Here is a 10,603-nt window from a genome sequence, read left to right on the forward strand (position 1 = left end):
TCCCCCTCTGTTTCAAAGCAGACTTTTCCTTCACAGATTAGCATGCTTCTAGGCTACCTTTTTGAGGTGACCTTTAGTGTTTCTTCTCAACTGATGGTAAATCATCTGCACTAGGCATTGGAAAAGACTTTTGAAATGAAGAAAACGCAGACCCTATATTTTAACAGGCTGAAGTTCTATGCCTGGTGTTACTCATGCAGTACTTTCTCTATGCTTTACTCCATTTTTCCTTTCCCCCCATTGTAGTCCTACAAGTTACATACCGGTCACATATCTTCCTAGATGCATTCATATTCCATTCCACATGCTCAGTATCAATGTTTGAAACCTTATTTCCCATGCGCTTGTTGAACATTATACTTTTTCTAACAAATTCTTTCTCTATTGTTAACTTAAAATGTCACAGATTTTAGAACCTGAACATTATTGGAAGGCACCGAAAATCCACATCAGAAATTCTTTTGCATCTGGCCAGGTATAACTCCTACAAATTTTAATTTGGAAATTCCTGAGAAACTAGATTTCCGGAACTGAAAACAGTCATCCTAAAAAAAAAAAAAAAAAAAAAAAAAGTAATACCATTTCTCTGGCTGTATGGCTGTATTAAATCAGATGTAGCTATTTTGTAGCTATTTACAAAAGATTTTAAAGCTCAAACATGAAAATAATTTTTCTGATTTTTGTAAAAAAATAGTCAGAAAACTTAGATATATATTGATAGGGTTTATATATTTTTTTTCCTCATACAGAATTATCTGGTGCAGGCTTTGCGGATCACCAGTGCCCAAAGCTACAGAGGTTACAGCTGCATCGTCTTCAAGGTGCAATAGTACAGGGGAAAGAGTCAGGGCTTTTGAAAAAGATAGAGATAAGGATACTTCATGGGATGAGACTTTCAGGGCTTATCTCTAAACTGGATTCCCATCTCTTGGTAGTGTAGTTTCATGGAAAGTTTTGTTGCTAGAGGTAAAAACTTCATCTTATACCGTGGTGAGTACAGGTGCAGCAGGGAATTTTTGCTCTTATCTTTGTCAGTAACTTCAGTCTGTGTCTACACTAGCAAATAAAACCGTACCAGTGACCATCTCCAATAGGCAGTTTGCCTAAGGCAAACCTGTTTTAACCACACGCCGTGCCATGCCAGTTGGCCTCAAGGCCAGAAAGTGGTGCTGTGCATGTCTGAGTTACAAATATAAGCAGCACCTCTAAGTGTAATTCCTTAAAGAGGGGGAAGCCTACAAGCCCCTAAAGCAGAGAGAGGGGTGAAGGATGCTTTTTTAAGTTAGGCTATTTCCTTTTACTACTCTTCATCCCTCTCCATTACTCCTCCTACAAAAGGTTACAATAATTATGCAGTTAGATCCAAGGAAAAAAAAAAATATATATATAATAGAAGGGAACCAAGAAAGGTTAGTAGATACAAGGCAGTATTTCTAACAGTCCATTTTCTATGCGGAAAACAGTTACATAAATTCCTTAACATGGATCTGAAATGGCTCTGATGGCTATCATTTAATTTGCATCCATGATTTAATCTTAATCAATCAAACCGAATAGTACTGAATGTGGATTTAGTGCAAGGACTAAAAGGCAATTGTAGTAAAACACAGCGATAAATATACCAGCCTGATCCTCCTCTGATTTGCCCTGGTTATAAGTCAGGAGCAGCTGCATTCCAATGAATTTAGTCATGCCAGAGTAAAACTGGTGTAAACAAGAGTAGACTCCTGCTGTCTAAGCTGAAGCAATTTCAGGCTTGGCACTAAATTCTGATAAACACGCTACAGTGCAGCTGTATATTAAATAGCTGATTTAGAACAAAACCAAGCTGCTAATGCCTACATTTTTCTTCAGACTAATAGGTGGCTGAAATACAGTATTTCTGAAATAAATGACAGGGAGTGTCAGGCTTTGAAACATGTTATCTTTAGTTGCCCACAATAACAATAGGAATTGAAAGACTAAAAACCTTAGATTCACAGAAAAGAATATGCTTTTATGCAAAAGAGACATCAGAGCTTCATATGTAGGGAATTAAAGACATCTGCTCTGAGATTGCAAAAGGTATTTAGGTACCTAACTCCTGTTGTATAACGCTTGAAGCCCAGATTGGGGGAGAGGGGGAAGGAGGATACAGGAGCAGAATACGCAGGACTGAATAGGACACTCAGCTTTCTTCTTTTTTTTGGAGCAGGATATCTACACCCTGGGTTATAGCTTGGTTTCACATAAGGATATGCAGTAGAAGCCAAGGAAAGCCAAGAGAAAAGAAATCTGGTCTGTGATTTTGAGGTAGAACCGCACAACAGTCAAAATACTGATCTTAAATGGAGCACACAAAGAGCACAAACCAAGCTTTCAGTCTCTAAAGTCCTGCTTTATCTGAAAAAGTAATGAAAATAAGCTATTTAAAAATTAAAGATATACAAATTTTCTTGGTTTCTTTCAAAGAGTGAAAGGAATTATTTAAAAAACCAAATAAACAAACAAAATAACAAAAAATCCTCCTTCTTCCCCATGCTGTCTTTGGGGGCTGTGTTCTACTTTTTCCAGTATTGGTATCAAACCAACAGCTTCCAAGGACTTCCTGAACTGCAACAAACTTCTTTCTGTTATCTTTGAGATAGAGCAACGGTTACTCTCTGGGAAGGTACAATGTTCCCTCACATAAACTGGTTTCAGCTAAACTCGAATTGAGCAGCCAGGACAAGACAAATGCAAACCCCCCTTTACTCCTGCCCTGCCATGGCCAGTCAATCAGAAGGGAGAATAATTTTTCCTGTCAAATAGAGGGCTGTAACCATAATCATCTCTTACTGGCAACTTAGCTCTGATGTCAGTAGCTGAGTATAGGGAGAGCATGCCTTCAAACAGCCCACACATCTCCCAGTAGCATCTAAACTATCGATTAATGGGATAGTGGTGGGATAGTTCACATGACTGGGATGCTGTCATGGATGGCCATGTGCTTTTTAGGAAAGACAGGCCAGGAAGGCAAGGTGGTGGAGTTGCCCTTTATGTGAGGGAGCAGCTAGAAGGTATGGAGCTCTGCCTCGGGGTGGATGAAGAGCAGGTTGAGAGCCTATGGGTAAGGATTAAAGGGCAGGGTAACATGGGTGACACTGTTGTGGGGGTTTACTACAGGCCACCTGACCAGGAGGAAGTCATCGATGAGGCCTTCTACCGACAGCTGGAAGTAGCCTCACGCTCACAGGCCCTGGTTCTCATGGGAGACTTCAACCACCCTGACATCTGCTGGGAAGACAACACAGCTAGGCACAAACAAGTCAAAGAGGTTCCTGCAGAGGATTGATGATAATTTCTTGACCCAGGTGGTGGAGACGCCAACGAGGAGAGATGCAATGCTAGACCTTGTACTAACGAACAAAGAAGGTCTGGTTGGAGATGTGAAGGTTGGGGGCAGCCTTGGCTGCAGTGACCATGAGATGGTGGAGTTCAGGATCCTGCGAGGAGGGAGCAGGGCAATGAGTAGGATTGCAACCCTGGACTTCAGGAGAGCTGACTTTGGCCTCTTGAGGGACCTACTTAGGGGAATCTCATGGGGTAGGGCCCTGGAGGGAAGAGGGGTCCAAGAAAGCTGGTTAATATTCAAGCATCACTTCCTCCAGGCTCAAGAGCAGTGCATCCCTCTGAGGAAGAAGTCGAGCAAAGCGGGCAGGAGACCTGCATGGATGAGCAAGGAACTCCTGGCCAAACTCCAGCAGAAGAAGGAAGTACACAGAATGTGGAAAAGGGGACAGGCCACTTGGGAGGAATACAGGGACGTTGTCAGAGTGTGCAGGGAAGCGACAAGGAAGGCTAAGGCCCAGTTGGAATCAAATCTGGCAAGGGATGTCAAGGACAACAAGAAGGGCTTCTTCAAATACATCAAGAGCAAAAGGAAGACTAGGGAAAACGTGGGCCCACTGCTGAATGGGGCGGGTGCCCTGGTAACGAAGGATACAGAGAAGGCAGAGGTATTGAATGCTGCCTTTGCTTCCGTCTTCACTGCTAAGGCCAGTCCTCAGGAATTCCAGACCTTGGGGACAAGAGAGGAAGGCTGGAGAAAGGAAGACTCTCCCTTGGTGGAGGAGGATCAGGTTAGAAATCATTTGTCCAAACCTGACATCCATAAATCTATGGGCCCCAATGGGATACATCCACGAGTGCTGAGGGAGCTGGCGGATGTTATCGCTAGGCCACTCTCCATCATCTCTGAAAGGTCCTGGAGAACAGGAGAGGTGCCTGAGGACTGGAAGAAAGCCAATGTCACCCCATTCTTCAAGCATGAGCCAGCAGCGTGCCCTTGTGGCCAAGAAGGCCAATGGGATCCTGGGCTGCATGAGGCAGAGTGTTGCCAGCAGGTGGAGGGAGGTGATACTGCCCCTCTACTCAGCCCTGCTGAGGCCTCCCCTGGAGTACTGGGTCCAGTACTGGGCTCCCCAGGACAAGAGAGACATGGCACTCCTGGAGAGAGTCCAGCGGAGGGCTACCAAGATGATGAGGGGACTGGAGCATCTCTCCTGTGAGGAGAGATTGAAGGAGCTGGGGCTGTTGAGCCTGGAGAAGAGAAGCCTGAGAGGCGATCTCATCAACGTGTATAAGTATGTAAAGGGGGAGTGTCAAGAGGATGAGGCCAGCCTCTTCTCCGTGGTGCCCAGCAACAGGACAAGAGGCAACGGGCAGAAACTGAACCACAGGAAGTTCCATCTGAAGCTGAGGAAAAACTTCTTCACTGTGAGGGTGACAGAGCATTGGAACAGGCTGCCCAGAGAGGTGGTGGAGTCTCATTCCCTGGAGATCTTCAAAACCCGTCTGGATGTGATCCTGGGCAATATGCTCTAGAGGTCCCTGCTTGAGCAGGGAGGTTGGACTAGATGATCTCCAGAGGTCCCTTCCAATGTAAACCATTCTGTGTGTGATTCTGTGTGATTAGTGTATTTTTTGATAGATAAATCTTATATCCCTTCTAATCCAGAACCCAGGTCTTCCAATTCCTAATGAATACTCTAACTATGGGGCTATTATCGAAAAGATAAACAGTACAGCTTCCAAGTTCTGTCCTTTAGGAAGATGACCAGTTACCTACAATGGGTGCCTTAACTGCTGGATAGAATTACTACCTCCAGAAGATGATGACTCAGCTTAATTAAGAAACAGCCACTCATCTTCACTGATTATAGAAAAAGTCTTGGTTCTAACCTCAGAGAAACACTACACTAATGCACGCTGAGTGCACTGATAAGGCTTAATGGCCTTCACTGGTCTCAGCTGCCCTCCATCACACACACACATTCTGTTTCAACGGGACTCAAGAGCCCCGTTTAAGCTCAGTCCTAGAGAGCCCTCTTTGCTTGGACTTGCAAATAGGTTGTAGGTCTACAACCTAGCTTTGTCCTAGCCCCTGAATGGACTTTGGACCTTTGTTGTAGGTAGCCTGCCTCCTGGATAGGCACCTTGCATGTGTGTTATCTATAGCCCTGTTTTTTGGCCACATCTTTTTTTGTTCCTGATTGGGTTCCCTAGATGGACCTTGGACCTGATTTATAGCTTGCCATTCCTGATAAGCAACCCTGTTGTCAGCAGCTAGCTCTGCCTACTTTGTTCAGACTCTGTGGGACCTTGTCCCATTGGTGAGGACGCAGCCGCTGCTGGGGTCATCCTCAATTCCCTGTCTCATAGGGAATGCGGGCCCTTATTGCTCCCTGAGAGATGGATTTATATCGTTATTAAATGCTTTGCTGTACCATGTGCTGAGTGTGTCAGGAATGTGCTGGTTGTGATCTTCTGAACAAGCCTAGCAAATTGGGACCTTAAAGGAATCTAGGCATTTGAAATTCAAGATGGACATAGGGAGGTGCCTGGTTGTTCAGTTCCACCTGAAAGATGGTGACTTAATGATAGATAGCAGCAGGGTTTTAGGCTAAAGAAAATAGCTCCAAAAAATAGAAAAGCCAGAGCAAACCAGCCTCAGTAGTCTTTAAAACAGACTCTAAAGCCTACGTTTTGTCTCTGTTGTGTGTAAAGCTCCTTTATTTTATTTCCTGTGGTTTTGATTACATTTTTGATGATTTTTGACTAGAACTTTTGTATGAAGGGCAAAAAAAATCTAATACAAGTGATGGAATCTCATCTTATCTTTTTTTTTTTTTTTTTTTCCTCACAGCTGCTGGAGGAATTTGTAATGCAAAAGCCATGGGGTGAAGCAGGCTGGTATATTTGGGATTCAGCATTTTGTTTAAAGCCTGCTTCCTGAACTGCTGGAATGATATGGGTGAATGTTGATTTCTATTAAATATAAATATGTACAGCATGTTCTGTCTCTGGGAAGTTGCCACTATGAAGAGATATCGCAGCTGAATTGCCAGAAAATTCAAGTGTGTGGGGAGGGAGGGAGAGGAGGAAGGAAGGAAGGCACAAAGAACAACATGTCCCCGCAGCCACCCACAAGGACATGCTCCTAGTGCAATATGAATTAGCAACAGCCAAGGAAGCCCTGATGCCTAAAGAAAACAATGTAAGTATCTGAGATAAGTGCTGTCATTAATATCTTTGGGTATTTCTCAGTCATTTAACCTGAGAATAGATGCCCTGAGCTTTTCTCTAGTCTATGGGTAAAACGATAACAGCTTTAGAAGCCTACCTGCCCTAGGCTCCTTTTTAAGTTAGACATTTCAGTTAAATGCTTTTCAGATGGGCTGGAGATCAAACTGCCTTCTCACCTGTTGATATCTCTTAAGTTAGATGTTCAAACAGATCTCCGTGGCTTATGAGTGTGACCCTTGCTAGTTCCTTTCTCCCTGCACTGGGGAGGCCTAGAGTGACTTAACTGTCAAGATTAAATACATTCAACACTGTGTGATCACAGATAGTAAATCACAATTGTTAGTAAATATTTCTGAGAAGGGAGTGATGGTTTTGATACTCAGCTGCTAATTTTGAAGCCACATTAGGAGTGGCTTCAAAAGCTTTTTCCAAACTCCTAAAGATGCTAACGTGGTCAATTTGAATCAAAGTGAAGCCTTACATGGCAGAGATAATATATTGTGTATGATTTGGGTCTCAGCCCCACAGAAACACAGGAATTACAATTTTCAGTAGTATTTTGATTAGTCGCTTAGGATTTGTGATAGCATTCCTTTTGCTAAGAGGAAATCAAACAATGGCCTATAGGCTCTAGAGCTGTCCACTTTGCGGTTTGACTTTGCTCCTAGGAATTGCTATTCTGTTTGCTTCTAAACTTGTGCCTGATTGTGGGCAGCAGAGACAGGAACAGAGGAAGCAGAAAAGCAGAAATGCAAACAAAAAAGTTATTGGAAGTTGTTATTATTGGAAGATCTGTTCTCAAACCTGGCACTGCGGTGACTTCCCTCTGCAACTTGAAGCTATATGAAGCTCAGCCATAAGCAGACCTTCACTAGTCTTGTAGATTAGTGACAGTTAAGGGTTTGATCACCTAATTGATCAGTATATATGGCATTGAGGTCATAACTGTTCAACACTATCTGAGGATTGCTGCTACTCATCACTTAGAGCAGCCAGTTTCTGGAATAGCTTTTGTCCATCGGCCAGGTTGCTTTTCAAGGAGGTGAGCGAGAGGATCCTTACAGTGAAGGCAAATAACCAAAAGCCCTTACACACCTGGGAGAATTCACTCAACTATCCAAAAGACAAACACGTGACAATATTCAAAACAGCTGGTAAAGCAGAAGTTTGAGAAGACAGAGGGAATAGAAAGATAATATGCAGGTAGAAAAGTCAAAGAAAAAAGTCTGAGGAAGTACTGCTTCACATGATTCACATGTGTTTCTATTCATGTTATATTAGTTATAATCTGAGTTTTTAAAATAGTCTTCAATATTAAATAGTAAGCAATATGACCTGACACTGGTTGATATTTATATTCTTGAAATGATATTTCTCAAAGGCAGTGATTTCTGATTTATGATTATCTGTATTCATATTTTTGGCAATGTGCAGAAAGATCATATATAAATCAAGAGTTAAATGAAATCTTTGGGCATACTAGGGAAGACAGGATTTATACTGTTTGATCCTCTACTCTCAGCAACATCCCCCTTCCCCCATTTTTTTTGAAGTGTCAGAATCAAAGTAAATAAAAACACTTTAAACGTATAGTAAAGTTCAATACTTTGTTTCATTGCATTCACGGACTCGCAAAGGAATAGCAGGAAGAAAGGAATATCTTTTTTTGTTTTTAATAAGCCTTCATTTCATCAATATGAGTATTTTAGTAATTATTTTACTGAAGTTTTGATAGGATATCTGGTAAAAGTCAAAAATTTCAGAATCCGTTGGCATTGGTGCTTCATTTTATTCAATGTCAAAACAGAAAATAATATTGAGGCAATCAAAATCTTCCATAATGAGAAAAGATTTGTTGAGGACATTAAGTTGAAACTACCAAGAGCTGTATAGACCTTGTAAGCGCTCATCTTCTGATTGATATTCTAATTCCCTGCATATGATTGATCAGACTGTAGTCTTTTTCAGTTTCCTGCAACCAGAGTGCTGCTATCTGTTCAGAATGTTGTTAGCTGCATGCTCCTGGGTCAACACCAAAGTTTCTTGGAGACGGAAATTTCAGAGCAACTTAGAAGATGGGACACCCATTCTTTTTCGCTGGTTAACTGTAACAACGTTTCACTGTGGTTCATAAATCCACAGCGTCCCTACACATCTTCCACCTTCTTTTTCTTGTGATTTGCTGCAATATGGTGTGAGAGGCTTCCAGAAGTTGTGGAACAGCCTATTTGAGAAGAACTTGTAAGCAGGAACACATTAATGGGTATCAGGTGCAGCTATGAATTTAATGAATGGTTTGTTGGAAATCACATTAAATAGCAACATCCGTTTACAGAGAAGCTCTGCAATGTCCTTATTTCAAGCCTAGGCAGATGGAGGATTTGCAATGCACTTGCTGTTTTCTGGTTCATGCAGCATTACTTGCTTGTAAATACATTCATAAGCATGCTTAAAAAAATTTGGAGCTTGACTGTCCAGTTTTTTATTTTTGTGTTTTCCTCTTTGAAGTAATGAGTGTAGGAGGAATAAAACAAGGTTCATCATGGTTTGAGATTTTGTGCTATTGCAAAAAACAACTTCTTATTTTCTGTTATCTCTGAAACAACTTTAGCTTGAAGAATGGGGATGGAAGGGAAACTGTTAGATTTTTTTTTTTTGAAAATTGTCATTACTTTCTGATGTCATTTAAAACAAATTATGAAGCTTCAGATTTAGGAATGAAAAAAGGGAAAGTGCCAGCTTGGTTATCAAGATCAGTTATCTGTTACCATAAACAGTCACATCATATAACCCTTTCAGATCATTGATGTAAATGGATTTTAAATACTGACATTCCAAAATATCCCAATTTACTTCCATTTTCATCCATTTGCAATTCCAAATACCTCCTGCAATATTTATAGACAGCTAACTGCAGGGGCAGAAGGAGGTGAAAACACTTTTCTGGGAAGATATTTCTACGGTAAATGTATGATTAGACCAGACCGGCAAATACTGCTTTATTTCCTCAGCCATGCCCAAGGAAATGAAAGCATTTCATCCCTTATAGGCTATGTGAGCTGTTGACGTCTTTACTCTGATACCAATGAAAGGAATAACAGAAGGGAAGGAAGAACCTGCTGAATATTGATTTTTTTCTCAAACGCAAGGGATTCGATTTTGGGAATGAATGCAGAAAAAGACTGTTTATTAATGGAATCTTGTATCTAAGTGTTTTCTGAGGACTTAGGTCAGGAGGAAAGGGACCTATTTTAACCTCCTGCATATAACTGTCCGCTCCCTGTTACTATACATAGCAGAAAATTTAGACCAAGTTTTAGAAGGAACATATCACTGAGTTGGTGAGATGAGTTTTCACAGGGACAGACAAAAGCAGTGGAAAAACGAGAAAAAGTTCATTGATAAAGTTATAGTGGTTTATTTACAGACTGTCAGGTCTCCTTCTATAAAATGCTGTTACAGGTAGAGACAATAGTCTTATTCCCAATCTCACTTCTACCATTTTATCATAGCTTCATTGATTTCAGAATTACACCCTGTAGATAGCTAATGCAAATATACAGCGCTACTGAAGTCAACGGGCCTCTGATGACTCATGTCAGCCAGAGTCGTAGTTCAGCTTGTTGTTTGCAGAAGTTTCCAAACTTGGGAACAGTTTCTCACATTTCTAGCAAAGTCAAAACAGGCCTTTGTGAAATAACTACAGCAAGTAGTAAATGATGTATGAAATGAAATATCTCATCCGTCCCATACATGAAGAATGTGCGGTGGAAGCTTTGCTGCTTTCACCATACAGTTTGAAATGAGTCTCTGATGCAGAACCATCTTTGCTGGAGTAATGGGAGGAGGGAAGTTATGCTGTCTTTCCTATCAGATGCCAGGTACTATACATAGGGATTCAAATGTTACCCCTTCCTTATTGTATGTGGTGAATACTGTCCCATATTCCCTCAAGCATTGAGGCCAGTGGGAGCCGACCCTGGAATGCTAAGAATCTATTGATCTATATATTTATATTTATTTATATATTTATATTTATATTTATATTTATATTATA

Source organism: Struthio camelus, chromosome 2 (genome assembly GCF_040807025.1).
Source record: "Struthio camelus isolate bStrCam1 chromosome 2, bStrCam1.hap1, whole genome shotgun sequence".
Lineage (NCBI taxonomy): Eukaryota > Metazoa > Chordata > Aves > Struthioniformes > Struthionidae > Struthio > Struthio camelus.